Below are 23,318 nucleotides of genomic sequence, written 5' to 3'. Positions count from 1 at the left end.
TTTATAATGTATGGATGATGATATGCATGTCTGAAGAGTTGATTAGACTACATAATGTAGCTGTTACACAAGCAGCTAGAATTTAAATATATGATTATATAAATCTGAAAGTGAACGACTATAAAAAAAAAATCATCTCTGTGATGATTTCATTAAAATGAAATGTGTAGGTTTATTTATAACAACCAAACCAAACCCAGAGTACCAGTATTTATACTCCATTAAGTTTCCTTTCCCTTGTCCTTAAGACCTGGCTGCTGGCCATTTGCTCCTTTCTCCTCTTTCCCATGTCCTCTGTGAGATGCTGATCTCTGTCTCATGTCTTCTGCTCTTGACAACCTACAATCCCTTACAAACTTGTTTTCATGAGCAGACCCCCTTGCTTCCCAGGAAAATTGTAACTTCCTTCAAAGCAGAGGTCATTCCATAATAGCCAGAGTCAGTGATAAAGTTGGCAGGGACTTCTGAAGACTGTCTAAACCAGCTCAGAATGGGGTCCAGTTGACTTTTAAATGTCTCCAAGGATGGAAACTTCACAGTCATGCTGAATAACCTGTGTTTGACCACTCTACAAAATAATTTTCTCATGTTTAAAGGAACTTCTAGTATTTCAGTTTGTGATTAATGTCAGGCAGTACCACTCTTTAGAGCCTGGCTGCTTCTTCTTTAATCAGGTACTTTTAAATGTTTATAAAATCACTGTGCTGTAAAACCTCATTACTCTAAATGAAGTATAACACCAATGGGAACCAGTGGGAACAACTGAGAGTCAAATATAGGGACTATAAAACACTGGGTTTGGTTGTTGGGCTTTTTGTACGGGGAGTTTTGTGTTTTTTTTCTTTTTTTGGTGTTTTTTTCCCAAGTCCTTTGAAACACCCTGATGAAAGACCTTATCTGAAAATTCCGAATATAAATAATTAATTCCGTCACTAGCAGCCAGGTGTCTGTCCTCTCAGAGAAATCCTTTCCATAAAGTTTTTACTTCCTGATAAAAATCAGTTGCAAAGTCTGCCTGTGGTATAACCTCCAGTCAGAATTTCTAGGAAGGCTCCTTCACTTTCAGGAGGCACAGACCTACTGCTTATTTACATGGGGAGATTATACATAGGACCCTGGTGCCATATACTGAAATAGCCCATGTTTAAACCCTCTGAGTAATGTAGTATCAGTAGTGCCAGTTAACCATTCCCTCAGTCATAATGTCCTTGGATAACTGAAGATCATTTTTCTGTAGGACTCTCCTTCCTAAATTCCGACATATCCAAAGATCTCTGTCATTGTATCACATAGTGGGGCTTGTATGCTGTTCTTCAGCTGCTACTCTTTCTGAACCTGTGACTAGACATAAGCTGCAGGAATATGACCATGAACTGAGCAACAGTCTAACAGAATGAAAAGCTTTTTATTCCATTTGTCATTTGATATGTCACAAGAAAAATAAGCCATTAATTTCTTCATTTTATATGTACAACTCTTACAAAGAAAGTGTTCAACTTGAGCCTTTCTGTTGCTAAGACATAAACATTTATATCAATATCACTAAGATTTGTAGTTATGGACAACATGGTAAAAGATAATTAAAAAATCCTGAAAGCAAAAGATTGGGTTGATGACTGAAGCCTACAAGAAGCTTTTTTAATTTGGATATAGAGACATTAATTTTTGATTATTTTAATCTCTGAACTATCTTAATTTTACTTTACTGAGGAAACAATTTCTGGGAAAAAAAAATCTGTGGATGTCAAAGATGGTGTGAATGCTTAATCTACAGGACTAGAGAAGAGTTTCACATATATGCACAGGTAAATTCAGCTATGCAAATTTAGCTGGAAGAAACCAATTTTGCAAAAGTTAATATTGAACATAGATATGATGATATTATATCAATCCTTGAGGCCTCCATAACTATTCCAAATGCAATAGAAATGTGAATTTAAGATGGATCCAGGTGCATGGTTCTGTTTTCAGACATGATCAGCTGATTACTCATCATCATCTGTTGCAAGCCAGCTGTCAGCTCACAGAGAGAGCATTGAAGTCAGTTTGGCTGAGCAAACAGAGTTATTTCTGAACTGAATGTCAATTGGTTTCCAAAGCAGTGAAAGTAATAAAAGTGGTGATGTCAGTACCAGCAATCAAGCTGCACAGAGAAGGTTTATTTCCTTGACCTAAATCATATTAAACCACAGCTTTGATTAACAATGAGACAATTTCTGCTTCACAGGTTCAGGCTTCTACTTACATATTATGACAAAACTGTATTATTGGTAGATCAGAAACAGAGGGGAATTGTTTTGTTTTTTTTTTAAATAAAAGAGTATATGACTTCATTTGTCTACTTTTATTGAAAAGAGAAAAATGCATTACCACAATAAATTCAATATTTCTTTTACTTTTTTCCCCCACAGTTTTCACAGTAAAGGCACAAGGTGCTAAAATATAAGTATTTTGGAATAGCTCAGAAGATAGAGGTGCCTGGTGTAACAAAGTATATGTTCTGAAAATTCTGATTCATTTGTACACATATGCCTGTAGATCCTGTTTGAGAATGACAGCTCTAGTGCTTTGTTCAGGAAATGCTGATCAAACTGAAAATGTACAGAGCAATTGTATGTTACTTATATAATAGGTACTTCCATCAATCACATTCATATTTGCCATTTTCAGAGTAGTTGCAGGTTGTCTGGAGATGCTGTTAATTTCTCAGCTGCACATTTGGAAATGCCAGACAGAGATAGAAAGTCCTCAAAACCTGCCTGAACATAGGAATGTGTCAGGCAACTTAGACCTTTTGAGTTTTGAGTAACTATGAGCAACACAGAAAGAAATACAAAAGCAGCAAGTCCACAGGCTAAGAAAGAGTAAACTAAGTAATGAAATCAGTGCTGAAAACTTGAGTCTGTATGGGACTATTTAAGAATAAATTTCAGATTGAAAGCCATATGAAATGAATGACTCCATACAAAAAACAAAACAAAAACAAACATACCAAATCAAAACACAAAACCTTTGACAAATACTTGAAAATAATTTTTTAATTTCCTAATTTTGAGGCAAATGTCATGATACAGTCTGAGTAATGATTTTTTTCAGCCTGTAGTAGGACTGATTTGTCCACAATGTTCATGTGAGTAATATGTTTTTTTTTGCCATTTAAAAAGCAGAATATTTATTACTATCACATACTCAAGGGGATTAACTTTGTTCATTAGCTTTCTAAAATAATGTACCAATGTATTAATTTTTCTTTGAGCTGATCTTTTCTACCACCATTTCAAGAGTAAAAAAGAAAAAAAGAAAAAACATTCATATCAGACAGGATCTACTACAGATAAATTATTATTGACCCACTCTTTGTGCACTGAAAATCCATTGACACCAATAGGATACTGGTAAGACTTTGAAATAGCATAAAATGAAAAGAACTGTAAATGTTACTAAATGTACTTTTTAAAAAAAAAAATCACCTAACAGTATTCACTTAGATTAAACAACCATCTGGCTGTCTTCTTAATTGCCTGACCTAATGCAAGGTGGTCATTTAGAATATGTTTCAAAGTGGTATTCAGGTAGGTAAGGTCACCAAGTAAAGCATCTGTTTCATATCACAAATAATAATTAAACAATTAAAGCAGTGAGGTACCTCTGGGATTTGTGTGGAGTCCCTGGTTAAAATTCCACAAACTAAATCAAGGTATGATTACACTTAATTTTCATGCCTCTGAAGAAGCTTAATTGCTTTCTGGCTACTGTTGAATCATTCCTATAGAATCCCTACAGACTGCTTAGCCCCAAAAAAATATTTTTCACTCGTCTATTGCCATAGACACAAGAAGCAATGGCTTACTTTAGGGACTAGAAAGAAAAATTGTTGCATAGATATGTAAATGTCTTAATGGGAAAAAGTGCCTGAGAAGTTCTTTGCTTACTTCTGATAATTTCAGCTATGGTCCTTATCCTGCAGTATGGTTGTGTGAATAAGCAGTGAGAAATTGCAGCAAATACCTACTAAAAAACATTTACCATGTTGAATGTCAGATGACTCTGGGTTTTCTTGTTTCTGGCTTTTTTTTTTTTTTTTTTTTTTTTTTTACTTTGTGCCTCTTATATGTGAAATTAAATTTCTGGCTTTTTTTTTTTTTTTTTTTTTTTTTTAAGACTGGAAGGGAGATTTTTCATTTTTGCCTCAATCAGTTCTAAACTGTTATAAAAATAGTAAAATGAAATTAATGCTGAACAGAAAAGTAGATTGATTTTGATTTTATCTTGATTCTTGTTTTGTTCAAATGCACAACAGAACACAATTAGCTAATTTTATATAGCGTCTGGATGTAAAAAAAAGTGCATTTTTAAATTAAAATTATGCTTCAATGGACATAACTTACCCATAACAAATAATTCAGAATATAAAAATAAGATATAGTAGCAATTGCTGTTTGGAGTAAGTGTTGGTTTTCATGTCTCTGTGACTTTTTACATTCTGCAGGATTTGCTTCTGGGAAAGGCATAAGAAAATTCACAATAGGCATCTATAGTTGAATTTATGTACTTATATATATATATATACTTATATATATCTTATAGTTATATACTTATAGTTGAAGCTGTTTCTCAGACAATCAGAAGGCAAGGAACAACTTAAATCATAGGAATTCAGGGAATTCAGTTTTCACTCAGTATTGTATAAATATGGACATTTTTATATAGCATGTCTTTCAGTGGTACAGGTATACTATTAAATTTTGTTGGTCTAATAAATTTTTGTGGTAGAAAAGTTACACAAAATAATTATGTGCCACAATTTTTAAAAAAGTTCTGAAGGATGAACTTAACTGAAATGTTTTACTATTACTATTCTAGGAGACAAAGATTCCATTTATGTTCTTGAAGTTGTCTGGTTTTTTGCTTTTTTGTCCTGTTTAAGATCAAACTATTCCTTCATTTTATTTTCTTATTATATATATATTTTATTTGCTTTTTATGTGGCAGTCTTTATCAAGCCTCAGATACAGTCATCTTATTTCTATTATTTGAATACATATATTTAAGTTTCACAATAAAACTCAGTATTCTGAGTGGGAATATGCTATTGTTTTCTATGTTATACATTATGTAAATTGTATTCAGACCTATTTATTTATTTATTCTTCATTTTAGCTTTTCTCTATTATTCGTAAATGGTTTTTCTGTGGTTCATTTCCACCATTGGAGAGTGCAAAAATGTTTTTGCTGAACAATATAGACAGAAACACTGATAATTCTTTTGATGTATTTAAAATTTAATATGTGAATGTAAATTTTTTTTCTCTCACTGGATGCTTTCTTTCATTTATGAACAGAAAAGTTCACATGCCAGCATTTTCCCCATTTCTCCAGCTTTACTGGATCTAGTAATATCTTGTTTCTATTAAATGGAAGCATACCAGACAATTTTTATTAGAGTAGCAAATTTCATGATAATTTTCTGATGATGATGCTGAATTATAGCATACATGTACTTTCATATTATGCCTGAATTTATTTGTACTCCTTCATATCAGTGAAGGGACTCCAGTCAGCTACATCACTATAGGACTCTGCGTAAGCTCAAGGACTCAGTATATTTCCTCTGGCTGCTGGCATTTTGTTCTCTTCTCTGCTAGATGGTTTTGAAATTAGAGTTCTTTCTTTTTATTATTTGCAGAAATAAACATGAGGTAGAGAACAAAGAATAATTTTGGAATGATAAAAATAAATTCTTCCACTCTATTAACAGCCTTTCCAAGGATAAAACGGCATGTTTGTTTTCAGCTTTCCCACTGAGCTTGTGAATGCTTAACAAGATAAGCACATCATTTTGGATACCACTGCCCAAGGAAGAAAACTTCAGGTGCCAACCATGTAATCAAAACAATTTCTTTTTTTCTGTAGTTTTCCTCTTTTTTGAACCATATTAATATGACCAGTGAGTGAGTAATGTAAAAAGTAGATACTCTTGAAATTGCTACTGGAGGCACAGGAAGCTGTCATAAGTTCAGAAATCAAGATGTTTTAGAATTTGTATGTTTTCTAAAGGTTACTGTGGGAAGATCTGGGGTTTTTTCTTTTTTGTTTTTTTAACATCAGTTTTATTTACAGCTTAAGGTGTTAGACATATCACAAAACTAACTTATACTGAGAAGATAACATATATCTTAAAAAGATTCATGGTTCCAGGCCACGCAAAATAAAAAGGGTGTATGCTATTGTCAGTCTTGAAAATCTTTATGTTGCCAGGAAATAAATAGATTCTATCTACTGGGAATAAAGTCAAGATTCTATCTTATGTAGGTTTCCATTTCACATGTAATTTTTCTCAACAAAAGGCACCCATCACTCCTTTGGGAGTGCTGGGGAAAATCAGAAGGTGAGTTAGTGCTGTTCGGACAGTGTATCCCCCAGAGTCCAAAGGCATGTGTCTTCTCCTTCCATACTGTATGTGCAAGATGCCAGACAATTGTTGCCATGGCTACAGTTACTCACTGGCTCCATTTTTCTGAACATTTTCTGCCCACAGTTTATAGGAGTAGGTGGACCATTACTGCTCTTGGTGTTTATGCAAGAAAACAAATAGCAGACAGTATTATGCTGCTATGTAAAGTATATTTCAAGTATGTCTACTACTTTAAAGAAAACATTTTAGTAATTTGGTGCACTCATTTAGTCATTTGGAGCTAATTTTTCCATCTTTGGAGGCATCCCACTAAATGAAGCATAAATTTCCACTCACTGTACAGAACAAAACATAGAAGGTAGATCTCCATGAATCTTCTAGAGCAAGACATCAATACAACACTGGATTTGGATACATTATGGTTTGAACATGGAAGGCATTTACTTTTTTAAACTTAGTCTGTTTCTACTGACGTTTATTTTATCTGGGTAGACGTGGAGCAGGCATAACGTAGACCCAGCAAATCAAGCAGAAAAGTTTGGTAGATATCATTAGACACTGTAATAGTGTCAAAGATCAGAGAAATCAGTACTTGCTTATTCTAATTTGGGTGGGTAGACTGCTTTCCATATTGAAGCACATAACCAGCTCACAGGCCTGGAACCCATGAGTGAAGTATGCATGGACTGACTTCAGTCCTACATACCAAGGGAAGCCCCTGGATAATTATTCCTGATATTATATCTCAGACTATGGACACACGGAAGTGTTAGCATCGTAGACACCATTCAATGATGAAAAAGGTCTTAAAATGTTAACCTAAAGAACAGAAATTCTGCATCAGTAAATCTGTCAAATACACATAAATTTAAGCGGAATTGTACAATTGAAAAGGTGTATTTGTTGTACAAGCTGTCATACAAACCCACATTTTCTAATGTAATTTATTTAACCTAGACGTAATCCTCTTAGTTCTCACTGTGGATGCTTCCTTTCTATTATTTTTGTTCTCAAGGCTGGAACAAACTAAATTCTTATGTCTATTTCATCTTTCCTTTGGAATGAGAAAAGGAACCACTTTCCTTCAGAAGCAAACTATTACATTTTAAAATATATATTTCCTTCTCTGAGTGCTTTATGCAGAAAAGCTGAGCCTGCGGGATAAGAACCAGATGGAAAAAAAGTTTGGTAAGCTTTTCCTCCCTTAGCATTCAGTAGATATTCAGACAATTTTGATGAATTTGCACAGCTATAGGGAACAACATATATTATGATGTAAATTCCATCAATATGACATATGCTTAAAGTTCTGTGTATAAATAAATAAAACATATTGAAAAGCCTGCTGCTTATCACAGCTGTTTATTTCTCAGTGTATAAATGCCAGAGGAAAAAAGAAAAAAATCCAAAACCAAACCAAACCAAACAAACCACAACTTGTTTTTGCAGTGTTTTCATATTGAGTTTTGAGTCATAAAGCAATTAGTAATCTTAAATCAAGATTCCTAGCTACATTCAGGTCAAGTCCAATGAGTGAATTTCTGCATTTTCATTTAAAAAATGTGGAACATTTACATTAAACTGACAGAAAATTACATCTTCTTTGAAGATTGCAACCTGGCTGAAAGAAAATATATTTTGCCAGGATCTTTTAAAGAATTCTTGATAATTCATGGGTCAATCCATATAAGTAATCAATACCTTATTGGGGCTAATGTAAAAAGCTTTAGGTGACATCCATGAGCTCTCCATCAGTTCTCAAACATCAATTTACTTTCCTAGTGATTCAGTAACCAAAGCAAAAAAAAAAAACAACAATTGAAGTAGAAAACAGGGAATTGCTAAAAAACAGTTGAGGACCAGCAACCTCAGAGTCTCTAGTGCAGCACCTGGAGACTGGTAAAAGCAGTGACTTGCCTTGACATTCAGTTTGCATTTCACTGCCAGTGGCCAGAGAGAAGGAAATAATCTGTTCTGTGATCAATGCACTGTGGTGAAGCATTCAGTGTGATTGTGTGCTTTCATAAGTGTAACTTTACTGAAAGAGAAAGGTGTTAAAACTGTAAAACAGAAGAAAATCTAGATATCAAGAAAAAAATTGTAGTCCACCATAGAATTCCAACTTATTATGCTGCATGTTATACAGTTCTCACAGTTCTCTTTACTTTTTTTTTTTTTTAAAAAAAAAGTATCTTTATTTTCACAGGGATTAAAGAACCAGATTTATTTTGGAGAATTGAGTTGATGCCTGACTTAATTCCCTGAGCAAAATTCCCCTTGCACTGAATCAGGGCCTTTCTGGATGAAAATAAGCAGGGCCTAGCTTTTGTGATTTCGGAAAAAGAAAAATGATAAACTAACTGTATACTATTTTTACTATTTTCCAAAGATATCCTCTGTTTCACTGCCAGAGATGTTCAGTATATGTTCTATTCACACAAATAGGAGTAGATTTATGTTTGCAATAGACTGTGAAAATCCCAACAGATTCTTAATCCTCAATCTATGAATATAAATTTTACTCTCTGAATAACCGGGATGAACAAATTTAGATTCCACCTCTGTGAAAATATGTATCTTAATGGTTTATCTAGGTTTTGAAACTTTTGCATCTATGGAAACTTGTAATCATAACCATCCCCCTGAAAAATTGCATTTAAAATTAAACTAAAAAGGATAGGACAAAAATATGGCCAAGACAGTAATTTCTGCAGTGGCTGCTGCTAAAATTCCAGTGCAAGAGTGGTGGTTCTTATTGCCTTTCAATAATACATTCATCATAGGAATAATGATGTAGAGTTGAAGGGTAAGTCATGGCTTACCTCTTCTTGGGACTATGTGCATTCACTTACGATTGGTAGGCATCAATCTTTAAATTTCAAAACTTTTTAATATAAAGTGAAGCTCACACTTTCATTATTTCAAACTTTCTTCAAGGAATTAATATCCTTTTCTGTATTTCATGTATTTCAGAAAACATTAAATGAATAATTTTAAACTTCCATTTTATAAAGGGGCTACTGTTTTCTTTGCTGTTTTTGTGAAATTTTGTTCATTGGCTTGGTGTCATCCAATCTCAAAACAGAACCATAGGTCTGTGTGCATAATGGAAAGAAACAATTAATTTTCATTAAAGTCTAGTTTGCATTTACATCTCTGGAGCAAACAATAATCTAGGCAATAGGCCAGTTAACATGTGGAAGTTACATTTTATGCTTGCTTCATGAGACATGAGATTGGGTGGATGGGGTGGAGTTTTTATTATTAAAATAGAAATTTTCACAGTGAAAAGAAGTGATTTTTATCTTGTAAATCACCCATATTGAAAGGGTTTGCTTTCATCCTCATCAGTTTCTTATTTTTCTGCCACTGCTCCTTTCCTGCAAATTGTGTAATTGAAATTTAAGAAGCAGATGAAAAAATTCTAGGTCTTCTATTTTGAAATGCAGTTACTAGTTAGTAATTTATAACCCCACCACAATTAGGAAAATCATTATTCTAATTTCCTAATCTTTCAAGGAATTTGAGATCCATATAGACTTCCTGGAGAAAACAGTGAGTTCTTTATATCAAAATTGAGGGTTCAGCACTTCTCAGCAAAGGGGAGAGAGCATGCAGCCCAGAATCTGGGAGTTAATGCTTAATTTCTTCATGGCTGATTGCCTTCAGGAAAAGATTTGAAGTGACTGACCCTGTTTTTTTCCCAGAAAAATACTACATTAGTAGTTCTTCATTGCAACCAGATACATGCCTAGAGCTACCTTTATCATTTGTTTGTTTATAAGTTTTCTCTTTCTTCTTTGATCATCTTTCCTTTTCAGAGGTATACTCATTAGTACTATACTGCTGAGATGGTGAGGGCATTGGAGCATGTGATGGATGAAGGGAGGAAAAAGTAAATGGATTTGTTTAGTGCAGAGGTGATGTAACTACACAGGAGAGCATTGGCTAGCTACAATCAACTACTGTAATGAGCTGCCATAAAGAAGAAAGTAACAGACTTCAGATATTAGTTGTAAATGGCAAATTGCAGAGATGTTGGCACTGGATTTGCACGGTGGGTTTTAGTGGTGGGGGAATACAGGGGTGTCTTCTGTAGGGGGCTGCCTGAGGCTGCCCCTATGTACAATGGAGGCAATGACAATGGTTCCAGGTTGGACCCACTGCTGCCCAAGGTCAAATCAGTCATTGTCAGTGGTGGTGTCTCTGTGATGGCAGACTTAAGAAGGGAAAACTAATCTGTGCAATAAACTGCATTTGGAGAGAGGAGTATGTGAGAGAAAAAGGTCCTGCAGACACCAAAGAAAGTGCAGAAGGAGGAGGAGGTGGTGCTCCAGGCAAGCAAGCACAGATTCCTCTGCAGCCCATGGTGAAGACTATGGAAAGGTAAATGTGCCCCTGAAGCCCATGGAGGTCCATGGTGGAGCAGAGATACACCCACAGCCCATGGAAGACCCCACACTGGAGCAAGTGGATGCCTGAAGGGAGCTGTGACCCTGTGATGAGCCTGTGCTGGAGCAGGCTCCTGGCAGGACTTGTGGCCCCTTAGAGGGAAGAATCCATGTTGGAGCAGGTTTTCAGGCAGGTCCTGTGACCCTGCAGGGGACTCACACTGAAGCAGACTGTGCTGAAGAACTGCACCTCATGGAAGGGACCCACACTGGAGAAGTTTGTGATGACCTGCAGCCCATGGGAAGGACCAATGTTAGACAAGTCCATGCAGGGCTGTCTCCAATGGAAGGAACCACATGCTGGAGCAGGGGAAGATCAAGGGTTGTCCCCATGAAGAGGAAGGAGCAGCAGAGGTATTCTGCAATGAACTGACCACAACCCCCATTTCCCATCTCACTGCACCTCTCAGAGGAAGAAAGTAAATAATTCAGAATAAAGCTGAACGTGGGATGAAGGCCTGGGGTGTCTGGCAACAAAGCAGGGTGAGGGGGAGATTTGGTTGTATTTTTCATTGTCCTACTCTGGTTTGATTGGTAATAACTTAAAATATTTTTGTCCTAATTCACCAATTCATAGAATCATTCAGGTTGGAAAGGACCTTTAAGATCCTAAAGTCCAATTGTTAATCCAGCCCTGTCAAATCCATCACTAAGCCATGTCCCCAGGTGACCCATCTAAATGTTTCTTCAATATCTTCAGGGATGGTGACTCCACCTGTGCCCCAGGTATCCTGTTCCAATGCTAGTCAACACTTTTGGTTGTTATCCTTCCTAATTTTAAATCTAAACTTCGTCTGACAAAACTTGAGATCATTTCCTCTTATTCTAGCACTTGTTATTAGAAAGATGTGATGGATGTGCATCTCCCTGCAGACTCATTTCAGGTGGTTTTAGAAATCAAGTCTCTTTTGCCCATTACAGAACCTGGTGAAGGATCTCTCCTTGGCTCATCTTGGCCCATGAGCTTTTCATTATGGTTTTCTCCCCTGTCCAGCTGATAGAGCAGCTTCCTTAAGCAGCTGGTATCCAGGCAGGGTCAAGAAGCCAAACCACCACAAGCCAAAAAATAGACAACATGAAAGTGGTTATGGACTGAGAAAAGAGCCCAAAAAGACCATGAAATCTCAATCCTTTAAGCTTTTGGTATTTAACTGAAGACAGTCTTCATTAAGCCAAGCTGCCTTTGAAGTTAGCACTGCTTTGGGAAGAGGATAGATTAGGTGGCCCAGAGGTAGCTTCTGACATAGTTTATGCTGTCTTATTTGAAAGAATTCAAAATTCTTATTTGCAGAATTTGTCACCGATTTGATTTCTGAGCATTGCCATCATTCTAGCATATAGCAATCCAGGCAATCTTCTGTGGTAAATGAATAAATATAAGTGCATATATATGTGTATGCGTATATATCAATCAAATCAAATATGCCTTCTTTACAAAGAAAAATAAATTATATTTATTTTGTATTGAATGGCCAGCAGAGACACTCCTTTGAAGAATGGAATTTCAATATTTCTGTAAATAAAGGACAAAAGAGCCACATTCCAGAGTGGATATCAGTGAGGGTGACTGCTACATGACTTTTAATGTGGAGTCTAAGATATTAGAACCAGCTCACCATGGAGACTCATGAACCCTTGTTCTGGCAGAAGGAAGGAAGGAAACAAAAGGAAGAGCAGAGTTTTCCCCTTTGGATTGCAGTGCAACTTTATACTAGATAAAAGGAGGCCATAGTCATGGTCTATTTTCAAGCTCTAGTGATGCTTCATATTGAAGTCTCATACAAGGGTGATGCCAGTTGCATCAAGTGTTGAATCTCCCTATTAAAAGTTCTACCACTTGGGACCACACATGAGCTATACCAAATTCAGGACCAAAGTTGATCAGAAGATCAGATCTTCATATTTAAGAGATTACAATTACAATCCTTTCCTTTTTGCCTTCTTGATATTATAGGCATCAATTTATATTCATGTCAGCCTACAACTAAAGTCTTATAGCTCTAAAACCCATGGTGGATTCTGTCAGCGTGTCTCCTGAAAGAGTGAAAAGAAACTGAGTACTTTAATATCTCAGATGAGACATGTCAGGTTCTCCTATCTACTTATAAACATTTGCATGTTTCTTGTATCTGTTTTACAAGCAGCTACCATGCATTTTGTCTATAGAAAATGTCAATTGATGACAATGTTTTAATTCTCTTCTACTGAGGGAGAAATATTTAGTGATACAGAAATCCAAAACTAGGTATTTCAGAGTGAATAATAAAATACTAGCCTTATTTAGAGAAGAATCAGCAACACAGGATGTTTTCTTTTGGAAATTTTTGACAAATGCCTTGTAACCATAGAAATGATTTTGGAGACAGCAGGAGTAGCTAAAATAGATTAAATTAATGTGCCAGGCTCACTTTCTCACAGCAGGTTTCACTGTAATTGATTATACTATAGCCAAACTTAAATCACTAATATCAGTGAAGATAGAAGAAAATTAATATTTAATAAACTCTTTAATTCAGTTGCAATAAATCAATCTATTGGAATCAGCTATAATTTGCAATAAGCATTTAAAGAATTTTTTCTAGCTGGAATACATTTTTGTGGAACCTGTAAGTATGAAAATAATAAGAAAAAATAATTTAACAGATGAGAAAAGAATAATTAATTAAATATGCAAACTTGTAATCATTATTTACTTATAAATCCTCAGTAATATATTTGATTTGAAAAATAAATGTCCCTTGACTAATAATTTAAACTTAATCTTGCAGCTGTACAGGCCCTTTAAACAGTGTTAGGTGTTAGAAGAAACAAATCCCCAAACCAGAACCCATTTGTTTCCTACTACAATGGGAGAGAATTATTCAATAAAACCTGCAGTTGTGATTAATGCTTATAGACTAGCAAAAATCTATGATTCCAGAGAATGCAGAAGATATTATTTGGAGAATAAATTCATGTGTCCCATGCTATAATTAGAGTTGGAATAATCAATAAAAGAAATAATTTTGACAGGGTAGATCTAGTGCCCAATAATAAAAGGAAAATTAGAACACAACGTTGGAAAACCTGAGTAGCTGATAAATGTAAAAGGAATTCCAGCAAAAGATATATTACCAGGAACATGGTATAAACAGAGGAAAGAAAGCAACTTAATAGTAGAAAAAAATCAGGTTGATGCTTTTACTTCTCGGAAGACTATTTTTTATATTCTGCTTTACATTCTTCTGAGTAATTACTCATCAATTTAAGGTTTTTTGCTTCTAGGAGCTATTGTTTTCTTCTTGATTTGTCAGTGTAATATCAAGGGAATAATAAGACAGACAGGAGCAAGCAGATGAATAACAAACACGTTTTGCCAGGTTCCTTGAAAATCTTATCCTTTTTGTTTGTTTAACAATGTCCACCACCACCACCCCTGTCTTCCCCACCTCAGGTTCACATTACACAAGAATTCTAACTCTTTGAAATATATAGAAGGAATTTGCTTACACCTATTCTACTTTCACACAATTACATGTAGCCAAGTAAGGATTTTTGCTAAGAATTGTCCACTTAGAAATGGTGAAACAATAGCCAGGTGAAACAAATACTACCTATAAAAGCTGCCACCATTTCACTAAATTAGCAGTTGTAGCTCTTTCATTATTAATGAAATCACTCTGGTTTATTTCCCAAAGCATTTCTGTTTTACTACTTTGTTACAACTTCTTTTTATTTCCTTTTTCCTAGAAATATCTCTTTGACATAGGTAAAATTTCAGATTTTTCTTTCTATTTTATTGAAAAATAAAAAATTGAAATGTTAATTTATTAATTTTATTGTTTTTTCCTATTTTTGTAAAATAAGGAATTATTTATATCATGTGCTACATATGCCTTGTAAAATTGTAGAAAATGTCATCTCCATGGTGGAAACATTTTACTGCACATAGAATTTTCATGTGTGCAATCCTTTGCAGACACTTTCTATTTTCTGTTCTTTTTTCTTCAAGTACATTTAGTCTATCTCTAGATCAGGACATCCAGAATATACTTTCCCTGCCTAACCTGGGTTTGCACATTGGCTTGCCCTCTTCTAAGACACTGTGTCCTAGGTAATGAGGGAAGCAGCTGTGCCTAAAGAAACTGCATGCTTGATCCGAGAGCATAACAGCTAGCACAGTCAATCAGAATAAAACCATCCATACAGAGTGAAGAGAAACTAGCTTTTTATGAAGTGCATCAAACACAGGTTTGAAGAATTTGTGGCAGTGTTCATGAGAGCTATTTTTAAAACAGTACATGATTTAGAGTCACCAAAAAGTAATTATGATTCAAAAAAGTTAGCAATCCTTAAGGAAGGCAGAAAATATACAGATAAAGGTTGAAGAAAATAGAAGCATTTTTGTGATGGGAAGAGGATGTGTTGTAAAATTCACCAGAGAAATGTAATTTTGCAATAAATTATTTCAGAAATTAGTAGAATCAAGGCCTGAGATTCTGAAGAAAAATATCATTTTACCATAGAAATGCTACTTCTGCTTAATTGAACAGATTACAAGTTAGGGAGCCTACTCATTCCTTACACTGCCATTTAAATATTTTATAACATAAAAAAACTAAGATGGTGTCAAGAAGAGGATTCCATTTCTTTTGATGAGCAAATGAGTATATATATAAATATATATAATGTCAAAGAAATTAAAAACTACATTATGAAATGTAGGCATGAAATACAATAGTTTTAACATTATGGGAATTTAAATGAAGGGAAAGAGTGGAAGAGGACAAGATAAGTTTTAAGGTCCTGCTTATGGTTCCAAGACTTGTTTTCGAAAAGGATATGCTCCACTTATAGCAGTTAATTACACAACTGGGGAAAGCAAAGCGGAGTTGTTGATGCACACAGCATAAAAACATGGAATAATCCTGCGGACACCTTGCCTTTTGATGCTGCTACAACCAAGTATCTGTTCAGACTCCAGATAACATCATCAGTAAAAATCTTGCTGAATTCTTCTTGCAGGACTTTTGGGGAAAAACAAGAGTCAGCTACAGGGAAATGAGCAGATACAAGTACATCCCATGGACTCCTCTGTGAGCAGCCACCATATGTACCTAAATATATGACTTTCTACATGAAACCAAAAGCATGGCAAATCAGCAAGTAGGAACCGACAGGATTTTAGTAAGTGAAACACAAATGCCTAAATGTGTAGCGTATCTGGTTCTGTCTATTTTTAAGTGGCAAACACTGAAAAAATTGTACAGTCCAGCACACTAAAAAAACATTAGATTCCTCTCTGTGGATTTCTTATGGGAGTTCAAATACAGGAGGTTTGAAATTGATGAACAAAGTTACTTTATTCTCCCCCACCACTCTGTTTTTCTCTCAACAAGTGAAATTCTAATAAAATTTGATGAGATGTTCATTGTTCATGGCAAATATTTGTTACATATAAGAAATGGAAGAGATACAGAACAAAGAGAGGTATTTACTTACAATCACTGTAACTAAGGACTGATTTAATATCTAATAAGCTGATATAGCTCTAAAATCTGCTTGTAAAGAGTGTTGTTTGGAAAAATGTTCCGTCAATTTCATTATTTCAGATAGAGACTACTTTGTGACTATGGTCTGTAAGACTGGCATTCACTCTAGAATTTCAGAAGTCGCTTGAGGACATAAAGGAAAATTGCAGGGCTAACCATGCAAGAGAACAAACTAACACTGTTGTAGAACAGTGGCTATATATTAAGCTGTCTTTCAGAATTATCCTACTCAGTTCCATGTATCAGTTTTGTAATACCATGTGTCTTTACCAGTACCATTTATCATTAGTGCAAAAAGTAAGACAAAGTTCCAAGAGAAATGTTTTCCAAAGATTTGAAGTATTGACTAAAAACTTCTGCCATTTAGATCTATGAAAAGAGCTTATAAGGTGTCCAGTGAGTTGAATGACAGTACTTTGTAAGAAGACTCCTTTTGATTTAGCTAGATATGTTGTACGTATTTAAAAGTTTGGAATTTAAAAAAAATAATCAAATCTAAAATCCTGTGGGAAATGGAGTTGCATGCAGAGAAGAAGCCCTGTAGTACGAATTAAATTGACTCCCATTATACAAATAAGGTAGATAATTTTGAAATTTGTATCTGCACGAAATTGCAAGGAGCTAATTATGGGTCAGAAGCTGAGGAAAATAGAGATAATTTACTTCTGCTGAGAAAATAATATTCTATTTTATCAAATTAAACCTAAAATTATAGGGACCAGAATTTTCTTTGTACTCCTTGAGCAGTGCTGTACTATTAATTTATATTTCCTTCAAAGAGAGATTTTTTTGTGCTTGCTTCTCAAAGTAAAGCATTAAATATTCAAATAAGAAATGAAGAAGAAAAGAGAAAACCAGGAAAATGCTATACAACAAAATAAACCCAAAGTCCTGCAGCAGAGGTGACTGGCTATTGAGAAGTATTTAAGTTGTAAATATAAAGATTCACTAATTTTGGTTTCAAGGGACACTATTTATTGAGCGTTAACAAATTATATCCGAACACTTCATCTTTTACCTACATAAAAATGGTGGGTTTCATTTCCACCTTTACATTAACCAAAACAATTGGAAAGCAATGTAATAAAAGCTGGACTGACAACTTGAGAAGGAAATTGTCACTCCTCCTGTAAATATTGGAACTGAGAAGAGTCTGATTTCTCCTTTCACATTTATTTGCAGGGATGGTGACAAGCTGGGTTTTTTTTGGTGTGGTATTTCTGCCACCTGATAAGATTGCAGGTGTTAGAGTTTGTCATTACTAGTGACTGCAGTCAGGTCCTGGCAGCGCTCAGACGTGTGTTAAGGAGGCATGGTTTGTAACCTTATTCTGTCAGGCATTGACCTGCAGTTGCAGGAGGTGCAAGGAAAACAGGGTTCTGTTATTAGTGGTGAGTGCCTTATTGTTTTAGGCAATGCTTTGTAGCATCAAAGAATGGCGAGGAGGGGGGAAGACTCACTGTTTCTGGTACTAGTAGGTTTAGAATGTTAATTACTTATTAAATACTTGTTAATTACTTAGAGTAAATTACAACTCAAATTGAAGATTTTGAAAAGCTCATCTTTCTCAGAAGAATTTCAAGAAAAATTAATAAAAATTTTAGTGGATTGAAAGCAAGGGGTTGGGGTTTTATGCCCTGCTCACACAGTATGTCGAGTTTCAGCTTAAGAAAAGCCAATCAAAATGATAGAGATAAGTTTTCCATAAATGAAAAATGGGCATATTTCCACTTAGAGATAAAGGCAAAAAATGCTGTGCTATCTCTTTCCCTTAATTTTCAGACTGACTCATCATTGCTTACCAGAGAACAAAAGTAAAATATAAGCCTGAAGAACACTTTCCTCCTTGCAAAATTACTGAAAAATTAGCACACTGGATAAAGTGCTCGAAGTCAATGAAAAAATACTGTTTACCATGATCAGAACTCCTTTGAAAATGCTTTTGATTTGCCATCTCTCCTTAACCTGAGTGAACACTTATGGTCCACTAAGGACTTCATCTGTGGAAGTCATTATGATTTAAAACGCCTTTTACTGCTTCTGGAGGATGAAGATTTTTAAAGTTAGCAAATTCCATTAGCTATCTCTGTGTAAACCTTTGATATTTATAGTCAGCTTTAGTTTTGTGTGGTCAGAGTTAAGTAAAGCTAAGATGCTTTGGCTGTATCTAGTGAAAAATGGAGAGCAGTAGAAGGCAAGAAAGGACGGTGAGGTCTCGGTTTATTACATGTAAGAACACAGATGGACTGTCCAATAGCTGGAATAGGAGCTCTGAAATATTCTTGGGTTCCTTCTTTTTATATTCAATGTTAAGATAGTGATTAAACATTCTTTAAATATTTTGAGAGTACTTTTGGAACATTTATGACAAATAGTCTGACTGTCTTTATAGTTTTTAAATATGTTTTTATGTGTACTGCACATGATCAAGGAATTCTTTAAATCTGATAGAAAACAGTGCAGGGTTTCTAATGGAAAATTGCTTCTTAAACTATGTAGTGAATATTTTTTCATCAAGAACAGTTTCCATAATTTAAAAAATGTAAAACCAGTAGTTTGACACATTTGGGTGATGATCAGCAACTAAGTTTGAGTGGCAAACATGAATATAAATCTTCATTTTGAAGAGTAGATAATGTTCTTTTTAATGAAAGTGAAATGAATAAAAACAAAGGAAAAAGACATTTTTGCTACAGTGGTGATCTGTGGAAGGTACAGGCTGTTTTCTGTAAACTCTAAACAGAAATGTGAAAGTGGCTGTAAATGCTGCCTTTTGTATCCAGCTTCTCATGAAAGTAAGGTTTCCACCTCCACACAATATTGACATAAAAAAGAAATGAGATATTATATATATATACTTATATATTTATAGTATACATTTAATCCTAGTTTATCTTAAATATATAATCTTTTTCTTAGAGTAAATTACAACTCAAATTGAAAATATAGTCTCCATATTCCACCTACTGTGAAGTTAAATCTGAATAGAAAAAAAAAGAAAATAATTACAACTCCTCTGTAATATTTCAGTCTTCCTGAATTAACCATGAGATGTAAACAGAATAAATCAGCTCTTATCTTACAAAAATGTAGCTCCTCTAAAACTCTATGACATTAAAAATGCATGGTCTTGTTAATTTTAAGGAAAATAATGTTTTGGTTTTGTTTTCCTTCCTGGTACTCATAATCATTACACATTTTCTGACTTCTTAGCCAAGATAATCAATTATTATATAAATTCTAGAACTTCACTGTCTTGGCACAGATAATTAAATGTCCATCATAGAGAGTAGAACTAGCCCAAACACCAAAATTAGCTCTCCAGGGAAAATTTGGAAATTGGAAGGTTAGCTTGGCTCCAAGATGGAGTTGAAAGCTGAAATTTTAAGATGTATTCTAAAAAGAGAACAAAAACATTAAAACAATCACTTTACACATATAAAAGATGAATACTAATATAAAATATTAATATAATAAATTTATTATAAAAATTATATATTGTAAAATTAAATTTTATAACCTTATCAAACACATGAAAGTAACAGTGGCACAATATTTTAAGAAACCTTCTTGAGTGGAAAACAGAGTACAAATTGAGCCAGTAACGAAAACCTGTTTAATCTTTCTTGTGAATATTATTTTCAAATGGCCTCTTTCTGTAACAGGAAAATTAAGCCTTTTTTTCAGATTATACATTTGGCTTCTGACCCAGCATTTCCTCAGAAGCCAGTCCCAGTGGGCAGCCTGCTCTTCCCCTTATGCAGGAATTGAAACCGCAGATTACCCCAACAAGTTATGAAGAACAACCTCTCCTGCCCTGCTTCATTGCAACTACTGAAGTAATTTTCTACAATTGAACAATAAAGATAGAAAAATTTTTGCTCTAGAGTGTTGTATTTTGAAGCCTCCAAGGTCCCAACTGAGTGACTTCCCTTCCCCCAGGCATGACACCAATTTATATCACAGTTTCACCTCTCCCTTGTAGATATCCTCATGAGGGCAAGAAGAAAAGAGAATTTACCAGCATTTAAAACAAAAATAAAAAGAAAAAAAAAAAAAAAAGAAAAAAATAAGCTGATGAAGCCTGCTTTTATTTTTGAACTAAAGAAAATTGTTTACATAAGAGTGTGGATATGTCTCTTAGCAGTTTTCACAAAGCCCACAAAGACAGTATATCAGAATGAGGGGAGGGGCAAAATAAATCCGACCAGACTTCCTCTTTGCTGAAAGAAAGAAGAAATCTACACTTTTATCTATATTAGGCATATGTTTTCAAAGAGTTATTCAGGGATTTAGTTGGAGAACTTCCATTAGCATCACTGGGAGCTGAGAGACTTTTTTCTTTCTGTTTTGAAAGCCTCTCTGTGGTATGGGCACAGACACTTATATAAATAGTCTCTCCCTCCTTCTCACTTGCTCTCTTTTTATTGTAATAATGATTGCTAAACAAACAGGCTTTTGATTATGATCAGCAAGGAAAATTTAGCTAGTCCCTTCAGGCAGTGAAAAATAGCATACAATGTTAATTAGGGTCAGAGTGCCCAGCTTTCACAATAGCAACTATTAAAAAATATGTTATATAAAACTACCTCTTGAATTTATAATCTGCTGAAATTTACTGTAAAAGAAAATATAATAATTTAAAAATGGAATAGTGTAAAAAGTAGAAATTAAAACATTTTAAGTATCCTTTCTATGCAGATGAAAGCTCCTTTTATATTTCAAATATCTCTTAATTAAAAATCAACATTTAATAATCATGTTAGATGAAGCTGCTCTTACTGGTATTTGCCTAGGGATAAACAATACTAGCCTAAAAGTGGATTTCTTTTTAGTCCTACTAACAACATAATGTGTCTCAAGCATGTAGATGGAAGGCTAAAATTTTGTTTGTCCCTTAGATGTAACTACAATATACATTTCTTTATCCCTGAATATTCTGAGGGTTTACAAAAATGAGGTGTTAAAGGCTCCTTTACATACAGCTCACTGATGGCATGTCTTCACAAGTAGGTCATTGTATTATTAGTCAATTAAGTCATTGTGACTTGGAGAGCAGCAAATAGGTGGGATAATTCCACTTTCCAGTGAATGGTGAGGTGAGGGAAGAGGGAAGGAATCAGCTCATCATTGGTATCTGTCAGGGGCTGCTTTCTTCCTGGTGACATAGGGTCTCATAAGCAGAAAGAGCTTGAGACAACACTTCATGCTGCATATAAAATACCTGCCATGATGGAAATCTGAATGTCAGAATGTGCTGGGCTATTCCAATAGCTGCCAAGGACCTACAATACCAAGAAGATACAACAGTCTAGATAAAAGATTAAAAACTAGAATTGTCATGTATAGGTTATTTACATATACAGTGAGCTCTTACAAAAATTCAAAACAACATAATGGATGAATTTATTCCCCTCTCTGACAAAAGAAGTACTGATTAACAAGATCATAGAAAAAAATATGAGCTAAATGAGAAATTGGAAGTGCAGCTGTACTTCCTGCAAAACCATCTCAGAGCATTTCTGAGTTCCTATTTTAAATGACATGAGGGATATTTTCAAAAGTGTTGCCAATCTAGAATACAAAGAACAAAACCAAAAATGCTTTAAAGAACAATTTTTACAGAAATACTCATTCATGCATTAATCAATAAAAGACATCTATCATGTACTAAAATATGTCACTGAACTTTGTTACATTTTCCAGCATAACCAATCATCTTTTTCTGAATTAAATAATTCTACATGACAAAAATAGCCAAGCAAAAAGATAATAAGCACTCAAGAGAGCAAATACTTCAAAAGCTAGAGAGAAAATTATCTCATAAAAGTCCAATCATGTGACAGGTGTAAATCACTTTCTATCATCATCCTGGGGTTTAATTTCAAAAAGTATTTATGGACATGCAGAGATTCAATTGTAACATTGAAACATTTAATCACATGCTTGAGCTGGGATTTTTACTCCACAAAATGCATTGACTAGTTTCAATTAACTTTCAGTTCAGCCATTTCATCTTAATCCCACAAGGGTATCAAAGCTCCTTTAAACAGAAAAACAAACAAACAAACAAACAGACAAGAGTGCATATACAAATGTTGAATCCTAAGAATAAGACTTGTCAGCATTTTTCAAATTTAAAACTCAAATTAATTTTTTCATTTGAAGTGTGCATTTGGGGGAATGGTTTATAGCTCTTTCTGATGAGAATATGGGAAAACTCTTACTCATTCACACTTTTTCTAACTAATATATTCTCTCACTAGAGACTTTAAGGACTTTGGCATAATTTCAAAGAAAAGAGTGAATGTGCCCTTGAAAACCTTAAATCAAATTCTGTTGAAAGAGGAAGGCAGAAAGGCAAGTTCAAAAGAAGGGGGAGTTCAGGAAATTTGGCTTCAAAATATTCAAAGGAAGGTTTGCTATGAAATCAAATAAATTATCCGGAGTAAACATCTTTTGCATATTAGCTTTACCTCCAGAAGGATTAATATATTTGATTCTGTTTAGCTCAAACCCTGCTCAAGATTACAGCACTTGCATTCTGTATAGGAAAACCATGGAACTCTTCCTTAAATAGGGTTGAATCCTGAACATAGTTAATAAAAAAATAAAAATCAGTTTTGAAAATATTAGCTTCTGCTTCTCTAGCTCTTTACTTCTGTTGTATACTTAAAGCTTGAGTTTCTAGTTTATGTCAGAAAAGCCTTCCTCCAGTCCTCTGTTGAATGAGAGAAGCAAGTGTGTCATGACATTTCTATAAATATGCAGTGAGCTGCATGAGACAACCAGAGGATCTGGAGGGAGAAGAGGGTTGTATTACAGGTAGGGAAAGTTTCCTAAGTTTTACCTATTTCCTTACTGTGAGCACTGAGGAACAGGATTTTCTCTCATTAAGAGAGAAAGGGTGATTTGAAAATT

Source organism: Parus major, chromosome 2 (assembly GCF_001522545.3).
Source record: "Parus major isolate Abel chromosome 2, Parus_major1.1, whole genome shotgun sequence".
Taxonomy (NCBI): Eukaryota; Metazoa; Chordata; class Aves; order Passeriformes; family Paridae; genus Parus; species Parus major.
The sequence above is the reverse complement of the archived record's forward strand: the minus strand, read 5'-3'. Positions refer to the sequence as shown.